The sequence below is a fragment of the Macrobrachium nipponense genome, chromosome 34 (assembly GCF_015104395.2).
Source record: "Macrobrachium nipponense isolate FS-2020 chromosome 34, ASM1510439v2, whole genome shotgun sequence".
Classification (NCBI taxonomy): domain Eukaryota; kingdom Metazoa; phylum Arthropoda; class Malacostraca; order Decapoda; family Palaemonidae; genus Macrobrachium; species Macrobrachium nipponense.
Window position 1 is genome coordinate 45620896 of NC_061095.1, and position 22078 is coordinate 45642973.

The window sequence follows — 22078 nt, forward strand, 5'->3', positions numbered from 1 at the left end:
GACTGTATTTTCGCTATCGTTTTTGGCAGTGATGGAAGTGAAGGAACAGCGAAATTACATTAAATAGTGTATAAATGAATAAATATACCTTTATAATTGAGTTAACGAATGAATGTACCTTGAATATTGAATGAAGGAATAAATGCACCTTAAATAGTGAATAAATAAATGAATAGATAAGTATCTTTCTTATGAAATGAAACTCATATCAACACTGAATGAGTCCACAGTATTTGTAAATTAATAAAAAAAATAGTTAATAATCCTGATTATTCATCTACAAACACAGACATATATATTCCGAACTTGAGAAAAGTATAACATACATTATAAAGGTTACCTTTTCGTTGCTAGTTTCTTTTTGTTCATGATTTCACCGTAACAATTTCAGTAAACTTTGTATATTTTTTTTTCCATTTTCTTTTATTGGATATGATTCCAGATTCCATTTTGCTTGTTAGAGAAGCTTTTCATCAAACATCAAATGTTTTATATATATATATATATATATATATATATATATATATATATATATATATATATATATATATATATAATATATTCACAAAGAAGCTTTATTGAGCGACGTTTCGGGGTCCAGCCCCATCATCACGGCTTTAAAAAGGATTAATTAAAACATAAAACATAATAAAAAGACTCATCCTAATAACCAACATACATTTACAATTCACAGGAAACCTATACAATGCTAAGAAAAATAACAATTTGTCGAAAATTGTATTTTTCTTAACTACAAACCTGAGGTCCTTTATAAGAGGAAGGTACTTAGGGCCAGCTGAACCGGTTGTATGCTTTTCGAACAAGGGGTTCGGTAGTTAACTACTTGTCCGGCAGTTAGCGGTATGCTTGACTGCGAGGTGAGGAGCCACTTTGCTTGAGGCCCAGGGAACGCAGAGTGGGGTGTGGCATGAGGTGGGGGGACTATATGTAAAGACCTCAGGTTTGTATAGTTAGGAAAAATACAATTTTCGACAAATTGTTATTTGTTCCGATACGGTATACAAACCATCGGTCCTTTACAATAGGAAGACTCACTTATTGGTGGGTGGAATCTGAGTCTTATGAACAGACTGGTGTTCGTCCCACCTTGGATTCCCTCCCTGGTCGTAAGTGCAGAGTGAGGATCCTAGCCTCTGCCCAGTTGATCGAGGTATGCACCGCAGGATCAGTGGTCAGACTTCTGGGCCAGCAAAAGGCAAGAACTAGTTCCTACTTCAAGAGCCAAAGTAAAGTTGTGTGGGTTGTCTCTTGTTGGCTTCCACTCTCGCCCCCCCCTTGTCAGGGAGTGGTGGATAAACACTCCTATCCCTACTGAAAGGGATAGATGGAGCTCGGTTGTGTAGCTTACCTGCATCGGCCTCCTGTTCAGTGTGGTGACGACCGCGGCCCTCTGCCCACAGGTAGAGGAGAAGAACGAAGGAGGAAGAGAAGCCAATCACACTCTTTACTCGTTGAGCAGCCACCACAGGTCCCAAGGAAAAGGTGTCCAAGGATCTGTGGGTGATATCCCGAAGGTAAAAAGAAGTGAACGGTGGTCTGGGTTGGCCCAAACCCCTGCCTTCAGTACCTGTGCCAGGGAGAAGTTCTTGCGGAACGCAAAGGTTGGACCAATACCTCTGACTTCGTGGGCTCTCGGACGAAGGGTACGGGTGTTGTCCTGTCAGCTGTTTTGTAAGCCCTCCTGATCACCTCACGGAGCCAGAAAGAAAGAGTGTTCTTGGAAACCTCTTTCTTGGTAACCCCGGTGCTAACGAAGAGGCATCGACACTCAGGCCTGAGGTGCTGAGTTCTCTTCAGATAGTGCTGTAGCGCCCTCACAGGTCAAAGCAGCATCTCATCCGCATCATTATCGGTGAAATCCTTCAGGGTAGGGGATCGTGAAGGACTCGAACCAGTCTTCAGGGACCGAAGGATTCTGAGTCTTCGCTACGAAGTTCGGGACGAAATCGAGCGTCACGGATACCCATCCCCTGGAATGCTTAACATTGAAGGAAAGACCATGAAGTTTGCCTATTCTCTTCGCCGATGCCAGGGCCAGCAAGAAGAGGGTCTTCAGGGTCAGATCCCTGTCTGACGACTCTCGGAGTGGCTCAAAGGGTCTGCGAGTCAAACTCCTAAGGATGAGAGTCACATCCCACCCCAGGGCCTGAGTTCCCTGGGTGGCCAAGACCTCCTGAAGCTCTTCATCAGGAGGGAGATCTCGAAAGAAGAGGAGATATCCACACCTCGCAGTTTAAGGACTAAGGCCAGGGTGGCTCTGTAGCCCTTAATTGCGGAGACGGAGAGGCGTTGCGTCCCGGCGAAGAAAGACGAGGAAATCCGCTACCTCGCTGAAGAGAGGCTCTGAGAGGAGAGAGACCTCGTCCACGACGCATATTTCCCAAGTCTGGAAGAGTTTAGGGATGGGGAAAATTAGGACCAATCAAAGCACGTGGAGCTGATCCTTGACGTCACAAGCCACGCCTTATAACTACACTCGGTCTCATAGCCATTACTGCCAGTCACAATGCCGAAGAAAAACTTCCCCATTTTATAATTTACTGCTTGTATGGCCTATACATTTTAGTCAGATATATCGAAACATAATGCAACACCTATTCAACAAACAATATATTCTTCAAATGAGATACACCGTGAAATATATTATACGTTATTGGCTTCTCCCTCTTGGTAATAGTGCTCAGTCCCTCTTAATTCCTGCTCACAAAGTCGATATTTACTGCATTAACAATATTTTCATGGCAAGTGGCTGTGGCTAAATTATATACTTGACTGTGTGTTTAGAGCCATTTAGACAGAGTTGCGATAACACATGGGATGGATAGAAAATATACAAGATGGTAAAATTGATGGTATGGTAAAAATGATGATATATAACCTGTAATTAGCACTACAGACTACAGACAGAGGGGCCAAGAACTCGTAGCACTTCGACTCCCATCAAGAATCTTGGACTTTGAAAGTAACGGTTTTAAAAGCAAGGAGCATGGAACGTTTTTCAGACTTTACTGCCTGTTGTTTCAGGCTTTAAAATGGTATTATGTGCAGAACTAAAATAATAATTGCCTTATGCTTAAAAGAAATGTGGAGGATACAGTTTCGTACCCCGTTGGGGGATAGTGCCGACAGTACACCTCATTTGGTGCAATGTAGGCATTACTTAAGGTTCTATGCAGCGTCCCTTCGGCCCCTAGCTGCAACTACTTTCATTCATTTTACTGTTACCTCCGTTCATATTCTCTTTCTTCCATCTTATTGTCCACCCTCCCCTAACAATTGTTTCATAGTGCACTACTTTGAGGCTTTCCTCCTGTAACACCTTTCAAACCTTTTACTGTCAATATCCGTTTTCAGCGCTGAATGGCCTTAGTTGCCCCAGTGCTTGACATAATGCCAAAAATCTATGTAAAAAAATATTATGCACTTAATCTAAGGCATACATATGGCCATTGAGTAATGAGCCCTCCTGGATGAAAAATAGCCGTATAACTCATATACTACCGTTATCCCTAGCTTTAATTGATACGTGTTGAGAATGTGCATAAAATTTTTCTGTTGAAAGAGAGTTGGAAAAAAGTGTCATCCGTATTTAATTTAAAGCATATCGCAGTTCTAATAAATTTATGCATCAATTCTGCTCTAGTTCAGCTTAGTAAAAAGTCTACTGTAACTCCGTAAACAGGTAGTGTTCTGTACTCCTATAATTGCTAAAAGTATTACATACTAATGAAATACTCATTAGTATGTAATACTTTTTGCAATACTCTTTGCACACAATGATAACCAGTACGAAATGTTTGCTAAGAATATTAAATAAATTAAATAATCAGTGTTTTCTTTGTACACAATGAATTTTAAGCAAAAATCCCGTAAGGGCTTGCTAAAAATATTCAATACTGAATTTTATCATCACATTTTATTTGTTTGTACACAATGTATGAAAAGTAAACATCAAAAGCAAAAATTTTCAATTAAAACTTTTTATATATTTTTACACATTGTATGACAAGGACCAGTCAGGTAAGGATATCTGGAAGGTTTTATGCAAACGAATTCACCTCAAAAAGGCAATTTTTACTACAGCTTATCAAGTAGACCTTGAAAAACAACCGTATTCAGATTAGCTACTGACAGGATGAGTTTGTCACGTAACTGTATTTGGTTACATTAGGCTAACTTAGATACACCAAAAACAACAATACCGTAGGTTTCCTTAAGGGCACATTAGCTCTTGAAATAATTTAATGAATGAAGCTGAAACTGTGTCCCTGTAAATAGTAGGGACTATATCAGTTTGATTCCTGTTCATGGCCTAGTTATGACCAGTATATTGCTTTTATACAATGCAAAGTAATGTGCATTACTACGAAATAGAATATGTCAATAGAAATCCGTAATGTAAGCCTACTCCCTCTCTATTTTCCCCTACAAACAGGTCAGATACCATCATTTTTACCATCTTGTATATTGTTTGATTCATTCCAGGAGTTATCGCAACCCTTTATAAATGGTTTTAAACATGCATAATATGTTTCACGGTGTATCTCATTTGAAGAATATTTTTTTGTTAAATTAGTGTTGCATTATGTTTAGATATATCTGACTAAAATGTATATGTCATACAAGCCGTAAGCTGTGAAATTGACAAGAAAGCATTTCTTCGGCATCATGACTGGCGGCAATAATGGATATATTACTGAGAAGAGAGCTAAAAGGCGTGGCTTGTGACGTCATGGATCAGCTCCACGCGCTTTGATTGGTCCTAATTTTCCCCATCCCTAAACTCTTCCAGACTTGGGAAATATGCGTCCACGACACCAACCACAGAAGGTGGACCACTTCCCCTGGTAGACTGCAGCAGAGGACTGTCTAAGGTATCCGGCTATCTCTGTCGCTGCGCTGCGAGAAAAGCCTCTCGCTCGCAAGAGATGGTGGATAGAAGCCAGCCGTGAAGACACAGGGACTCAATGGATTGGTGGTACCGTTCCACGTGTGGCTAGCACAGGAGGTTGTGCCAGGGGGGGGATATCTCTCGGCTCTCCGGCAAGCAGAGCCAGCAGGTCCGGATACCAAACGGTTTGAGGTCATTTGGGCACCACCAGGATCATCTGAAGGTTCTCAGTGGTCAGTGCCCTGCTGATCACTTTGCGAATCAGACAGAACGGGGGGAAGGCTGCCCATGGGTCCGGCATGATCGAGTAGAAAACCTGGAGTTTTCTGTTGTGCCGGGTGGCGAACAGATCCACGACTGGATGCCCCACAGGTTGAACAGCCTTTCCGCCACGTCTGGTTGAAGGGACCACTCGGTTCCTATCACTTGATCCCAATGACTGAGCTTGTCGGCAACCACATTCCTCTTGCCTGGAATGTAGCGAGCCGGCAACTCTATTGAGTGTGCCACGGCGGCCCACTCGTGCACCTGCATCATCAACTGGTGCAACAGGAGGGCACTAGACCCCCCTTGGTTGTTGACGTATGCCACTACTGTGGTGTTGTCACACATCAAACACCACCGAGTGTCCCACCAGACGGTCCCCGGAATTCTTGAATAGCGAGGAACGCTGCCTTGAGCTTCAGGACGTTGATGTGAAGGTGCTTGTCGCGATGGTCCCCATACACCTGCAGCCAGCAACTTCTCCAGGTGTGCGCCCCATCCCTCGGTCGATGCGTCCGAGAAGAGAAGCATCTCCGGGGGAAAAAAGGGGGAAGGGGGGGGAGTGCGAAGAGGCACCCCTCTTACGAGGTTCCTGTCATCCAGCCACCAGGCTAGGTCCTGCCTCACCTCCTACGTGAGGGACATGGGGAAGAAGGGAGGGTCCCTTGCCTGTGACCAACACTCCTTTAGTCTCCACTGAAGAGACCGCAGGTGAAGACGCCCGTGAGGGACTAGCTTCTCGAGAGACGACAGGTGGCCGATCACGACTTGCCACTGCTGAGCCGGTTGCTCCTGTTGAGACAGGAACTGTCTTATTGCCTCCCTGAATCTGCTGATCCGCGAATCTGCAGAGAAGACTCACCCTGCTGCCGTGTCGATCAGCATGCCCAGGTACTTCATCCTCTGCTTGGGTTCGAGCTCTGACTTCTCGTGATTCACCACAATTCCCAGATCGCGGCAGAATTCGAGGAGTCGATCTCTGTCCTGCAGCAACTGCGAACGGGAGCTCGCCAGGACTAACCAATCGTCGAGATACCTAAAGAGACGTATCCCTACTGAGTGGGCCCAAGCAGACACCAGCGTGAACACTCGCGTGAACACCTGTGGGGTGGTTGAGAGACCGAAACAAAGTGCCCTGAACTGGTACGCCGTCCCATCGAGGATGAAGCGGAGGTACTTCCTGGAGGATTGATGGATGGGTATCTGGAAATATGCGTCCTTTAAATCTACAGAAAGCATGAAATCGTTCTCCCTGATGGAAGCGAGCACCAACTGTGCTGTTTCCATAGTTTCCGAGTCTGGCGAACGAATCGGTTCAAGGGAGAGAGATCTATCACTGGGTGCCAGCCCCCCGTAGACTTCTCCACAAGGAAGAGGTGGCTGTAGAAGCCCGGCGACTGATCCTGAACGATCTCCACAGCTCGTTTGCTCAGCATGGCTTCTACTTCCTGCCGAGGCATCATGTCATTGGTCGAGCCAGGAACGTAGGTTTGGAGATGGACCGGGTTGGAGGTGAGGGGTGGCCGGGACTCGAAGGGTAGCAAATATCCCTCTCGAAGGACATTTACTATCCAGGTCTCCGCACCGTAGCGCTGCCATGCTGCCCAATGGCTAGCCAGGCAACCCGCCCCCCCCACTTCTGGCAGCAGGTGAGGGGGAATGCCGTCCCTAGCGTTTCCCACCTCTCTTCGACTTCTTCTTACCTGGATGCCTGGTGATGGTCGCCCCTAGAAGAAGTTGAAGGCAGAGCCTTTCCTTTGGGCTTCGATGATACGATCGTCTTGGCTGCAGAGGAAGCGCTAACCAAATTCTTAGGTTTGGCCGCAGTCACTCGAGGCTGCCCAGACGCCTTCAAGACTGCCTGGCGTACTAAAAGGTCACTGTCGTCAGTGCGCCGTCTTTCCATACCAGCGTCCACCATCTCTCCCGGGAAAAGAGAGGAGGAGCTCTGCACCGGCCCATTGAGAAGACCCAGAGTCGCCTCACACCCACCGCCCTGGTCACTCAGGTGAGAACAGCGTCTCTACGCTGGAGAACCAGGTTGGCCCACAGGTTGGCCGTCTGGTGGGCCAGGTAGGCGATAGCCCTACCCCCAGACTGGCATAGTCTCACGAAAGCCGGGTCTCCTTCAGGAGTGATGGTCCCTAAGGAGGCCGCGGTTTTCGACACTGTGAGGGACCAAAGGTCAAGCCATGAGACTGCTTGGAAGGCTGCCATTACGGTAGACTCCAAGGCAAGTGCCTCCTGCTGCGAGAACCAGAGGTTCTCCGACAGGAGCTGCGGCAGAGACACCACCAGAGTTAGCCTGGCTAGCTCCGGGTTAACCTGTTTGGGGGGCAGAGGGTTCTCCGAAGGCACATAAAGCGCCTCTGTTGCGGTAGAGGTAGAGGAAGGAGTTTAGCGGACCTACTGGACCAAAGCGAACCCTCCTGTCAGGTAGACGAGAGCGTCCACCTGGCCCAGCACGCTGTCAGCCATAGCTGTATCACGGCAGACCCACCGCCGTCCTGGGTTCCTTCTTAGTTCCCAGAATGCCTCCAGGCCCGATGTGGGTTAGGTAGGTGGGAGCAGCGATCCTCCTCCGAGGTCATTGTGCAATCACCTCTGCGAACGACCTCTGGATCTCGGGAGTGACTGCATCCTGTGGAGACGGACCGCCAAGCCCTTCCAACGACAATGCCTCCCGAGAGCCTCCTCCTTCCACAGGAAGAACAACGACAGACCCCTTCTGGTCTCCTCCTACCACTTGCGCGTATGACCTGGTTGGTCCGAGGACCGTGCCAGTTTTGTAGGGCGTCGTGGCAGGATCACGAGGGGCGCGCCCTTCGTGAGCGCTCCTGATCACCTCGCTCTTCCCGGTAAACAAAGCCCGAGGAAGTTGAAGGGATTTGGAGAGGCAGACCTGACGCTCCTCCCAGACCCACTGGTGATCTGCAGGCCTGGACGAATGGCTCTCCTGGGGAGAACGGCTGGACCGAGAACAGCGGCGACGGTCCCGAGCGTCAGAAGAGCTGCTGCTGGTTCCCCTCTCCGCCCGTCCCGGTAGGAGCGGTGGTCGGGGAACCTGCAGAGTCCACTATTGCGGTGGGAGCGAGGCCTATCCTCACAGCGTGTCACTCCGCTTGGACCAGCCGAGGCTGGTTCAGGTGACCGAGGGGACTGCTTCCTTGCCTCAGCCCACAAGAAGTCTGGGACTGTCGTGTCAACCCTGGGTACCAGCGCGTCGCCACGAGAGCGATCGCTGGTCTAGTGAGAGTCGCCTGACCGACTCCCTCCAGTTTTCCGTCGCGTGCCTGGATCCTGGCGCCGAAAGGACTCGAATGCCTGGGTCTTGGCTGTCCGGTCACCCGCAGGTGAGCGAACACTAGGTGACTCTTCGCGAACGAGAGGCCGAGACGGTGCCTGGCATTGAGGGCAGAACCTCTGGCGCCATGTGAGGGAATTGCTGGTGCTAGCCGACACTCCTCCGGTCCCCGTCTTCTTCCTCGCGGAAGAGAGACGGGCCCTGTTCCCGAAGGAACAGGAGGACCGACGGAAGTCCCAACCATCCCACCGGAGTGAGATGGACCCTTAGAAGTCTCAGCACGAGACTTCTTAGGGGGGAGAAGGTAGCCTTCTTCTTCTTTGACTTGGGGGCGTTAGAAGTTGAAGGGGAAGCGGCAGCAGGTGACGACAATGAAGAAGACGATGAAGACAAAGACGACACCTTCCTCCTCTTCCTCTTCCTCTTTGTCAGCTTCCTCAGCACCACCATCAAGTCTTCCATCCAGCACAGAGCCGGGGCAGTTGCTGAAGCAACAGGGCCCGACTGCACCTGTCCGGAAGGACCTGGGGTGGGAGCAGGAACGACGGCGGCAGGAACTGGCACCAAGGCTGGAGCGGCAACGATATCAGAAACAGAGGCGGGGCAGGAAATGGAAACAAATCCTCTGCACAGGAGGTAGGTCTAGCGGTGAGCTCCTGGGATACCAGAAGTCTGGGGCTGCGGTAGGAGTGGGGAAACCAGGAGGCGGCGTAGCAACGGGCAAGGAAACCTCCGGCAGCGGAGCCTGCACAGCGCTGTCGGGGTCACCGTGGCTACATGCTGCGTATACACCAGGTGAGTAGGCCCGTGCGTGACCGGTGTAGCCCCTCTCGCCAGAAGACTAAGCAGCGCCTGGACCGGTGGTGTCCCTTGCAGCCCCAGCGAGAACCAGGCCCTGCCGAGATCGTCACCCATGGTCAGCAAATCTGAGGGAGGGAAAGTCGGGTAGATCAGTGGAGAGGTCCCCCTCGCCCGGGGGTGGGGTGATAGTTCCCAGCCCGAGTGAACGGAGGACCACAAGTACAACTTAATGTCAGGGTATCTCGCCCCCTCCTCTACGCTCAAATTATCGAGGGAGGAGAGGGAGCGAGAAACCTTCCCCGAGGGGAAGGAGCCATACGAGGGAGCTGAGCCGGAGGGAGAAAGGAGGAGGACAAATCAGTGACCAAGGGCGTAGCCGGAGAGTCCTCTGACGACTCTTTAGCCGGCTTCCGCAGCTTCTTCCTCCCCCGTAGCGCTCCCACTGTGCCTCCGACCAAAAGATACATGTATCACAAGTCTCGGCGCAAGAGCATTCACGCCCTCGACACCGAGCACAAAAATCATGAGGATCTACCTCCACAGAAGAGCGGAAAGCCCCACACTTACGGCCCACAATACCTGGGCATAGTCTACGGTTGATGGGGGTGGCGGGGGTGCTTCTCCGGCTCTTGGTTAGTAATTTCCATAATAAAAGTAAAAGTAAAACAGATACGCACTTACTTTTGTACATGCAACACACACAAGTAAAAGAAAAATTGAGAAAATCTTCACGCAGTGAAGAAAACTAAGCATACGACAGAAGCGGACAGAGAGACAAAGAGTAGCATGTCCATCCACGAGCGCGGCCGAAAGCAAAGTGGCTTCTCGCCTCTCAGTCGAGCGTACCGCTAACTGTCGGACAAGTAGTTAACTACCGAACCCCTTGTTCGAAAGCTTATGACCGGTTCAGCTGCCGCTAAGTGCCTTCCTATTGTAAAGGACCGATGGTTTGTATACCGTATTGGAACAAATTAGCATCCCAAGTGAAAGGAAGAAGGCGAGTGACTAGAAGAAGAAGGAAAGGTTCCAAATAAATATGGGTATATATATAAATACATATATATACATATATAATACATATATATAGTATATATATATATATATATATATATCTATATATTATATATATATAGATATTAGATATATATATTATAGATATATATTATTAGATGTATGTATGGATGTATAACGTTCTAAGGTATTGAGGTTACTAGTAACTCGAAAAATAGAAGAATGTTGTAGGAGGAAGTACATCCCTGGTGGTCCTTGAAACACATTTATTACAACGTTTCAAAACACAAAGGTTTCATTTTCAAGCTGTAAAGACAAAACAATAAAATTAACATTACAAGCGCTAAATTACAAATAAAAGACACAATACATTATAAAAGACAAGATTAAAAAATATAAAAACTAGTTGTAGCAGAACTAACAATCAAATATATTTTTCAGTTACTTACAATTTAACGTCTTAGATAAAGAAAGACATTCAAAAGAAGAAAAAAAAAAAAAAAAACCACACACAGCACACACACCACACTTCACGAAGAGAATGATCGAAATTCTTAGAGGGAACAGTAAAACAAAAAGGAAGAAGTCAACAAAGCAGCGGAAGGAAGAACAAATCTTGCTGATGCCAAGGGAACAGACACCTGGCAGAATCTTTACGAGGAAGAAGTAGAAAAAAAATGCGCCGAAGTTTCTCCGGCTCAGTAGAGTTTTCTGTGCAGCTAAAAATCAAGGCCACGGATCTTTCGGTGATCTCTGTATATTGCAGAATGAGCCGGGATCCATGAGACTCAGCCGGCTTGTGTGTTACACTGCCAGGCGTAATTAACGAAGTGGCTACTTTTTTCCTTACATAAAATAGATATACTTACTGAGGCTAGAGGGCTGCAATTTGGAATGTTTGATGATTGGCGGGTGGATGATCAACATACCAATTTGGAGCCCTCTAGCATCAGTTGTTTTAAAATCTGAGGGTGAACAGAAAACTGCAAACGGAAAGACAAAGCCATCTCAACGGTTTTCTTTTACAGAAAACTAATAAGGGAACCAAGAGGTGTACCCTCAGTTGCGTATTAAATCTAGCAATAGAAAGCCAAGACATCAAAGGCAAAGCGAAAGAGCTTTTGAAAGTAGGTGTTGCGTTCACCTTCAATATAAAGGCAGACCTTTCGTATTCTGAATGAGTCTTTCCCAGCAAACAGACACAAGCACACAATGTGGTGTCAAAATGGGTGGGTTTATTCCAGCTTATAGCATTGTTTCTATGAAGAAGAAAAAAAAAATACTGAAAAGTTGTTGGCTGTAAAAGGACGATTTGTACACAAACTAGGTTATTCTGATTTGAATATATACGTATATACACATTGATAATATGCTCAGAAATGTGATAAATATGATATAGAGAGAAGAGAGAGAGAGAGGACGAGAGAGAGAGGAGAGAGAGGAGAGAGAAGAGAGAGAGAGAGATTCGTTTGTAAGTATTTTGAGCCGTGTTTGTTAAGAAAAGTTTCATCGTATTAGATAAACAATGGTAACTGAACTTATTTCAGCTCATAAAAATTCCATTCACTTTTACTTTGCGAGTGAGAGCTGTATCAATTTTATTTGTTTCAGTTTTGACAGAGATAATTGCTAGTAATTGATTTTTTAGAACTGGAAAACAGGCGGTTCGAATATGGGCGAAAAATAATGCAGACTTATTTTATTTGGTAGGACATGTGCGGAATGTTTTCCCCCGAAGTTAATTGTCCTGTCGCTAAAATCATAAAGTTTTACCTGAAATAATAAAAAAAGGATTTTTTAAAATTATATACTGAAAATTTTTCCTCGTGCTACTTCTTTACCTAATATTTGCAATTTATATAAGACATGCTGATTTACACTGTTTTCGTTCCTTTTGTTGTTTATTTTTTGAGTCTTGGTTTTGGGTTATTCTGGTCCTAACTTTTTAATCCTAATGGCTCATACGATTAGCAAATCAGTGAAGAAGAACGATTGTATCAAGTTCGAACGATTATCTTTTGAAATAAATAAATACAGTACAGAAGAAAGATTATCCAACGCACACCGAATACGAATTCTGTCAACTTTCCGATTACCTGAACCCCTAGAATGCAGATTTCTTTAACTAAATTTGATGACATATCAGTAATCTATATGATAGGAGATTTCGTCATAATCGAGGGATGAATTGCTTCCCTTCTCAACCTGATCCTGAGAGAAATCTTATATGTTCTGCTACTGATTTCTTTCAGGGTCGTAACTTATGCAAGAGACAAAGTGAGTTAATGTTTAACGATCAAGTTGTACTTTTATGTACCGTATTTATCCCATCAGCATCATCGCCATATTTGCGGTTAGTTATTCTTAAATTCAACACAAGAAAGCAAATTTGATAGTTATGAGTAAAACTTAGAAAGCTTTTTAGACACCAACTATGTGTCTGCAATTGTCCGCGGGACAGGAGACAATATTAAGACAAGTAAAAAATGAGCAGAAGTTTCTTCGGAGAAACCGAGATCTCTGTACAGCGTATAATGCTGTATGAGCCGCATCTCATGAAACTTTCAGCTACGTAGCATTGCTAGACGCACGATTATGGCTAACTTTAACCTTAAATAAAATAGGAACTACTTAGGCTAAATGGCTGCAATTTGGAACGCTTAATGATTGTAGGATGAATGATCAACATAACAATTTGCAGTCCTCTAGACTCAGTAGTTTTTCAGATCTGAGGGCGGACGGGAAAAATGCAGACGAACAGACATACTATTCCTATAATTGGCTCACCTTTTACACCTGTTGCAAAGGAGAGGCTCCATTTGTTTTCGTCAATAAACTAAGCAATGATTGTACCATTGTTTTCTTTTACAGAGAAGTAAAAAGGAAAATTGTTGCGCATATATACTAAAGCATTCAGGATAATGGTATGGCAGTTAAAAAATTAGTAAAAAAGATGGAATGTTATGATAAATTGATGTGTAAGGAAGATTTTCAGAGTTAATAAATGTACGTCATGAAATGTAGATCCAAAACAAGAAGCACAGAGACGAATAAACCCAAGCATGTCTTTACAATAATAAACCATAAATAAGATGCTAATAACGAGTGAGTCCTTTTAAGAATGATGGGGGCTAAGGGCCCCTTATCCCTGTCATATATATATATATATATATATATATATATATATATATATATATATATATATATATATATATATATATATATATATATAAAATGGTCTTTGTATGTGTGTAGAATCTACACGTTTTTTTGGGTGGATCCGCTTGTTTCTACAAGCCAAGAAATCCAAGTGAAAGAAATATGAAGAAATTATGATGTCCTATAGCGTAAAACGGACCCAGGTTACCATAATCACGATGTTGCGACCTAACCAACAGAAAGGTAAGTCTATATATATATATATATATATATATATATATATATATAATATATATATATATGATATATATATATATATATATATATATATATATATATATATATATAAAGGTAAATTTCAAGTGTATACATATCTATGTATCTATTGATCTGTCTATCTATGTATATAAGTTTTATATATATATATATATATATATATATATATATATATATATATATATATATATATATATATATATATATATATATATATATATATATATATATAATATATATATATATATATTATATATATATATATATATATATATATATATAAAGGTAGATTTCAAGTGTATACATATCTATGTATCTATTGATCTGTCTATCTATGTATATAAGTTTTATATATATATATATATATATATATATATATATATATATATATATATATATATATGTATATATATATATATATGTGTGTGTGTGTGTGTGTGTGTGTGTGTGTTTATGTATAAATATACATGCATATAGTTATTTTATGTACATATATATATAAAATATGCATTATATTATGAATATAAACATATTCAATATATTATTATCTCAATGTGAACAAAGCTTTAGTTAATTTCAAACTTCATGTATAATGGATTCTCTCTCTCTCTCTCTCTCTCTCTCTCTCTCTCTCTCTCTCTCTCTCTCTCTCTCTCTCTCATCCACCAGATGCCACCAAATGAAAGTGCTTAGGGCATATAGTAAAATGTAACGTGCTTACAGCATCCAGTACCATGTTAATTACTCAAGGCATCTAGTACCGTGTAAAGTGCTTATGGGGTCCAGTACCACATAAAGTGCTAAGGGCATCTAGTAACATGTAAAGTGCTTAAGGCATCCAGGGCTACATGAAGTGCTTAGTGCATCCTGTCCCACGCTAAGTGCTTAAACACTCAGTAACCTGTAAAGTGTTTATGACATCCAATACCATATAAAGTCTTTAGGGCATCGACCTAGGGCATCCAGTACCATGTAAAGTACTTTTGGCATTTAATGCCCCATCAAATGTTTAGGGTATCTATTGTCGAATAAACTGTTTTGGGGGAATCCGTACTATTTGAAGTGATTTGGGCATTTAATACCAAGAAAATTCTTGAAGTCAAAGTAATTTCTAAAAAGCTCATTTTTGCTTATTATGACTTCCTCAGTTTTTAGTAACACTGCATAATGCCCCCCTACCCACACCATCATCCCACATACCTCTCTTATCTGAGCTTGTTGACTCTCAGGGCAGAGTTAGTGATATAAAAATGGAACATCTAAAAAAATATGTACTGAAACGAGAGACTTTGCACGATCATGGTATGAAAAATATAGCTCCTTCCTTTTTTGGGTTATAGAAAATCTGAAATACGCCTCTTGCATTTTCCGAGGATGCGTGATTACTTAAGGCAGAACGAAGGAACCGACAGCTTTAAATCATTAAGAGCAAATTTCCGTACTCAGATGAACAGTTTTGTCTGCCTAGACGATACTCGCACAGGAAAATAATGTCAGGGCGTCTTCCACCCATTCTTTATTTTCCTTCTTTCTGGATCCCTTCATTCCTATCTCTCTCTCTCTCTCTCTCATCTCCTCTCTCTCTCTCTCTCTCTCTCTCTCTCTCTCTCTCTCTCTCTCTCTCTCTCACACTCTTTTATACCCTGATACTTTGACCGTAATGGTGATATAATGCATTGGAAGAAAACTTTAGAGGATAATCCAGCCATGCTGATGATCAATTTGGCTTCCGAGATGTTTGTATTAGATGAACAATCTAATATGTTCAGTAGTGATGTAATGAAAAAAAAAAAATTCTTCCATACAACACTTTCCAATACCGCTATGTTTTTTCAGCGTCAGTTTACACACACGAAAAACAGTTGTTATTCACTACATTAACAACAAATATTTTCTGCAATTTTCTCTGTTTTAGGTTCATCTATATATTACAACGACATATCAGCTTGCATCCATTGTAAAAAATAAAAACAATTGGTATTCAATTTCATTCCATTGAAATACATGAAAAGTGAATCCCGTACAAATCCATTTTGATGCAGATGGGGCGAATTGCCGACGCTTCGATGACAGAAGTTGTTAATTCAATTCCTGTGCTTTTGTTTGCGTCCCTTTCGGTGACGACAAACACACAACCGTAGCAGTTTTCTTGCGCCATTTTGTTTGTCCCTGTGTTTATTCATGTTTTGCCATTGTGCTTGCCCCTGCTTTACACGTGTTTGCTCCTGTTTTGTACGTATGTTTGCTCCTGTGTTTCCACTTGTGTTACACCTGTTTTTTCATTTGTGTTTGGTCATTTTTTTTCCTGTGTTTACCCTTGTGATTGCTCTTTCTTCCTCCTGTTTTTGACTCTTGTTTTGCACCTATTTTTTTTCCATGCATTTGCTCATTTTTCCCCCTTGAGTTTGCTCCTGTATCTGCCCTTCTATTTTGCCACTATATTTGTCCCTGATATTGCCCCTGTGTTCCCTAGGAAAGGACGGCCGAGAACGATGAGGGGTTTCCTTCACACTAAAAGGCGATGCCCTGTCACTTCTCGTCCCAGGTGCTTCCTGGCATTCGCTTTCCCTTTGAAGTAAAGCAATCTCTCATAGCTTGACTCTCTCTCTCTCTCTCTCTCGCTCTCTCTCTCTCTCTCTCTGTCTTTTCTTCTTCTTCTTCTTCTTGAAGCTACTTCAAGGCAGTTGTCCTTTGAAGTAAAGAAATGTCTCTCTCTCTCTCTCTCTCTCTCTCTCTCTCTCTCTCTCTCTCTCTTCTTCTTCTTCTTCTTCTTGAAGCTGCTTCAAGGCAGTTGTCCTTTGTTGTCAGAAAAGAAGTCTCTTTTTCCTTTTGATTGCTGTCTTTTCTTCTGTCTGTCTGAATAATAGAAAACACTTTCTATAAATTACGATAATAAACTGAGAAGAAAAAAGACAATAACGGTGAAAATAGATGATATAACATACTTCAATAATACACGTTATGTTTTCTATGTTTTCTATAAAAAAAACCGGTAGAAATTTGTAAAGACAATTAGTCATATTTTGGGAAAACATTTTCTTTTTTCCAGGAAATATTGTTTGTCAATCTACCTCACCTAAATAAAGCGGGAGCTTAATACAAACTTCGAGTTGCTGATATTGTATTTCCTTTATATAGAACAAGAACGCTAATGAAGGCCAGACAGATCCACAACAGTGGAATAATTGGAGAGAGAGAGAGAGAGAGAGAGAGAGAGAGAGAGAGAGAGAGAGTAGTGTGGCGGGAGGCATTATTTTATAGCTAAATACAGTTAAGGAACAGTAATTTGACTAACATTATTTATTACTGCTATTTTTATTACCATGCTTTTGCTGGTGGTTAGTGACAATACAAAGATAGACACACTGACTTTAGAGACCATCTTAATCTATGTCAGTATTATTGGGTAAATAAACGTAAATAGCAAAAGGAAATTGGATTTTCTCTCAGAAATTCCAACAACTAATCTTAACAATGTTTAGTTTCGTATATTTGCTGATATCTGGATTTCGAATATCCTTTACAATGACTTTTTTACCTCTCCATTCATTGGTGCTTTGGCTTCACTTCTTTCAGGAGATTATCAAAATTCCAAGATGAGGTCATGGGGACAGCGGGGAGTACCTGCCCTCATTGGCAGTTAGAAAGATGGAATAAAACCAGTATGTGTTGGAATGAGGAAATGGCTCTTTTTCTTACTATTTTTTTTTCAAAGGATTCACTATATTTATACTTGATTTGCTCTGTTTTATGTTCACCACCATTCTATTTGGCCCATCCCTGGTATTCGCCACATGGGTACCTATTTTTTGCCTTTCTTGGAGGACTGTAAGTGGTAATGAGTGTTCTCTGAGGCGTCAGTTCTCATTCACTAGCATTATTGCTTTCTGCCTTTTAATATTCCTTTATTCTGTTTGCTCCCTTCCTTCTTCTCTTTCCTACTGTTTAAACTTTATACTGACCCAATTTTCAATTCTGGGCAGATATAAAAGATTGACTCAGCAGAGACTTGTTTAACTAAAATGATTGATAGAGGCTTAATTTGTGATCTATTTTTTCCGAACATCCTTTTCTTTCACAAAATGAATAACTCATGATATTTTTCATCACTTATATTCCGGAGATGAAAAGGCTGCTTCATCCTGTCATTAAAATGATAGTAATTGGCAAACGAACCTCCACACAAGACTTTTTCTCTGGTATAACAGACAGACATTAACCTTTAAAATCTTCTTTTGCTGAAAAAATGTCCTCATTAAAGCTGTTTTTACTGTCAGTTCTTTCATCTTGTTGTTATGCGTGACATGTCTCGTAATCCAATTATGCAAAAACAACCTTCATTAGCTTGGCTGACTGTGAATGCAAAATTGCTCAGTTTTCCTATTCTGACGCTCATGGCTACATGATTGCTATCGATCCCCCTGAGTAAGCTGCTCTTCATTGCTAGTTGATCCTGCTCTCCACACGGGTACGGCGGCAGCACCATCGCAACAGCCAACGTGGAGATGCCATGTAACCATAATCAAACATCTTTGAGCGAAGGTGTCTGGTACTGCAGGCAATGAAGTCCTGAATTGTTAATAGGCATGGAGATTCAATTTTCTTAATTCATCTAATTAGTGCGACCAAGTAACCAGGATATACAAGGGATATGCGCGGGTCATGTGATGATGTGTACCTACTGTAGATATTATCTTCGCAGTTAAAATAGATAATTTATACAATTATATACTGAACAAAAAATGATCTACTCCAGTATATTATAAGTGAAATATTATAGCTTTATGAAAATAAGTAACTTTAAAAAATTTTGAGTAATGCCTAAACTACTTATCTTTTCTACCCTGTTCCATTCAGTAATGACTTCAGAAGTCAGTCCCATTTCTTGTCGAGTGAAAAGAAAAGCAAGAATCTTAAATCCACGTTACACATAATAAGATATTTATTCATTTGATGTATTCAGTATTCAATCTTTTCAGTGAAGTAAAGCTTGAATATTTTCATACTGTTTTTCCAATGAACGATCAGAACATTACATATGAGAAGTTTGCACTAAAATAGAATCAATGTTTCTCAGTAAAATCCTTCTCATCAGTGATAAATAATTATTCAGTAAGTTAAAGTCGAATGAAGGAAAGTCCCCGAAGCTCCAGTTCATATTAAAATACAAAGGCCCATATTTTCGATCAAAGTTTGGACCCAAACATAAAAATTGTCAGTTCTGATTAACGTCCCATTTTTTTCCTCAGAGCAATACTGTAAGACGGTCTTTGTTTAGGCTCCAAAGATTCATATAAGATTTTTGCTGCACTTTGAGGCTGAGTGGGACCTGATATCACCAAATATTTTTGCCAAAGGCAAATGGAACTATTCTCAGGGGATTTTGTTTGTTTTCAGTTTTCATTACCCTTCTTATACTAAATTTTCTTGTGGTCCTACGATTTAACTAGAATACCCCTTAAACGCCAAAGCGGTAAAAAAAAATTGTCTCCCGTGTGCCGGAGGTGTTTCGGAGTGAGCGTGGAAGCGGAAAAAATATTAAAAAAAAAAAAAACACAGCGCGCTTAGTTTTCAAGATTAAGAGTTCATTTTTGGCTCCTTTTTTGTCATTGGCTGAAGTTTAGTATGCAACCATCAGAAATGAAATTATTATTATTATATATAAATAATGCGATATTCAATTCGCGCTGTGCGCAAAACGGTTAAAGGTAACATGTTTCTTTTTGTTGTTGTAATGTACACTAAATTGCGATCATTTTGGTATATAACACATTGTAAACGATAAAAGCAACACAGAGAAAATATTATCACAAAATGATGCATGAATTCGTAACGCGCGGACGTAAAAAAATATATTTTTTTAAAATTAAAATTCACCATAAATCTAAATATTGTCATTGTTTCAAGATGAAGTTAGATGGAATATTACGAAACTGTAAGAGTTTTAGCTTACAAATGCAGTTTTCGACCATTTCGGACAAGTTAAGGTTGACCAAATGTCAAAATTTTTTTATAATATTTTTTTTTATATGCAATTATTTCGGAAATTAAAAAAGCTACAATCTTCAAATATTTTTACTTTTATTCTACATGAAATTGCGCACATTTTCATATATAAAACTCTATGAAATGCCTAATATGAAACGGAGCCAATTTTCCGAGAATGCTATGTACGCATTTCGGAGATTTATGGTGGAGAATCCGCGCGCGGAGTGAAGGAAAGTTTTTTTCATAAATTCACCATAAATCGAAACATTGTGCTAGAGACTTCCAATTTGTTGCAAAATGAAGGTAAATGATTGAATATTACTAAAATATAAGAGTTTTAGCTTACAATTGCGTTTTTCGACCATTTCGGTAGAGTCAAAGTTGACCGAACGTGTTTTTTTTCTATTTATCGTGATTTATATGCAAATATTTCGAAAATGAGAAACGCTACAACCTTCAATTATTTTCGTTGTATTCTACATAAAATTGCGCATATCATATATAAAACTTTATGTAACGGCTAATTTAAAATGGTGCAAACATTACCACAATTGCACATATGATTTTTTCGGAAGAGTTACCGCGCGGACGTAAGGAAAATGTTATTTTTTTCATAAATTCACCATAAATCAAAATATTGTGCTAGAGACTTCCAATTTGTTACAAAATGAAAGTAAATGATTGAATATTACTAAAATATAAGAGTTTTAGCTTACAATTGCGTTTTTTGACCATTTCGGTAGAGTCAAAATTGACCAAAGGTTGAAAATTTGTCACTTATCATTTTTCATATGAAAATATTTCAAAAGTGATAAAAGCTACAACCATTAGTTGTTTTTAGTTGTATTGTGCATGAAATTGCGCACATTTCCATATATACAACTTTATGTAACGGCTAATTTTAAAATGGTGCAAACATTACCACAATCGTATGTATGATTTTTTTCGGAGGAGTTACCGCACGGACATAAGGAAAAAGTTTTTTCATAAATTCACCATAAATCGAAATATTGTGCTAGAGACTTCAAATTTGTTGCAAAATTAAGGTAAATAGTTGAATATTACTAACATATAAGCGTTTTAGCTTACAATTGCGTTTTTCGACCATTTCGGTAGAGTCAAAGTTGACCAAAGGTTAAAATTTTGGCACTTATCGTTGTTTATATGAAAATATTTCAAACTGATTAAAGCTACAATCATGAGTACTTTGTTGTTGTATTTTAAATGAAATTGCGCACATTTTCATATATAATACTTCATGTAACGGATAATTTAAAACGGTGCAAAAATTATGTCAAAGTGACGAAATAATTTTTGAGATGTGTCACTGATACTTTTTAGTGCGATAAGAAAAAGAAATTCGCGCTTGCGCGCCTGCGTAACGATTGTAAACAAAACGACGCCTTGATCCGTGAACTCCCAGCATCCCCCAAGGCGCATGATTCAAAAGTTTTTGGCTGGTAGGCCTATAAGTATTTTTCCGCGAATTTTTAAAAAAACTTTTTTGAGTCGACGTATGGTACGTCCATTCGGCATACGGGAGACATTTTGACTCGACGTTTAATATGTCTATTCGGCGTTTAAGGGATACTCAACAATAAGATTTTTAATGTAGTGTACAAAAGGTCAAAGGTTTTGTTATTGGTGTATATGATCATTATTGTTAAAATACTAAGCCATACCGACAACCGAGGAGTCTCAATACTACCTTGAACATGTTAGTGTATCTAATATCATAAAATGTGTTTAGGGCATCTTGTACCAAATAAAACGCTTAATGCATCTATTAACAAGAAAAGTGCTTGGGCGTCCATGTGATGAAAAATGCTTTTGGCCCTCCAGTGTTATATAAAGGACTTGGGAATTCTTGTACTATGTAAAGTGATTGGGGCATCCAGTACCACATAAAGTGTTGATGGCATCCAGCGCTATGTAAAATCCTTGAAGCATTCAGTACCATGTAAAATGCTTAGGGCATCAACCAGAACCACATAATGCTTGACCATCCAGTAACATGTGAAATGCTTATACATCCAGGCACCATGGAGTGCTTGGGACATCCAGTACCATATAAAGTGCTATGTGCATCTAGTACCCTGAAAAGTGCTGGAAGCATCCAGTACCATATAAAGTGCTGAGAGTATCCAGTACTAGGTAAAGTGCTGGTTGCATCTAGTACACATGACGTGCTTCAGACATCCAGTACCATGGGTATTCAATACCACATAAAGTACTTGGGCATTCAGTACCACATAAAGGACTTGGGGAAACAAATACTATATAAAGTACCTGGGATATCTAGTACCATGTAAAATGCTTGAGGCATCTAGTACCACATAAAGTGCTTGGGACATCCAGCCCCA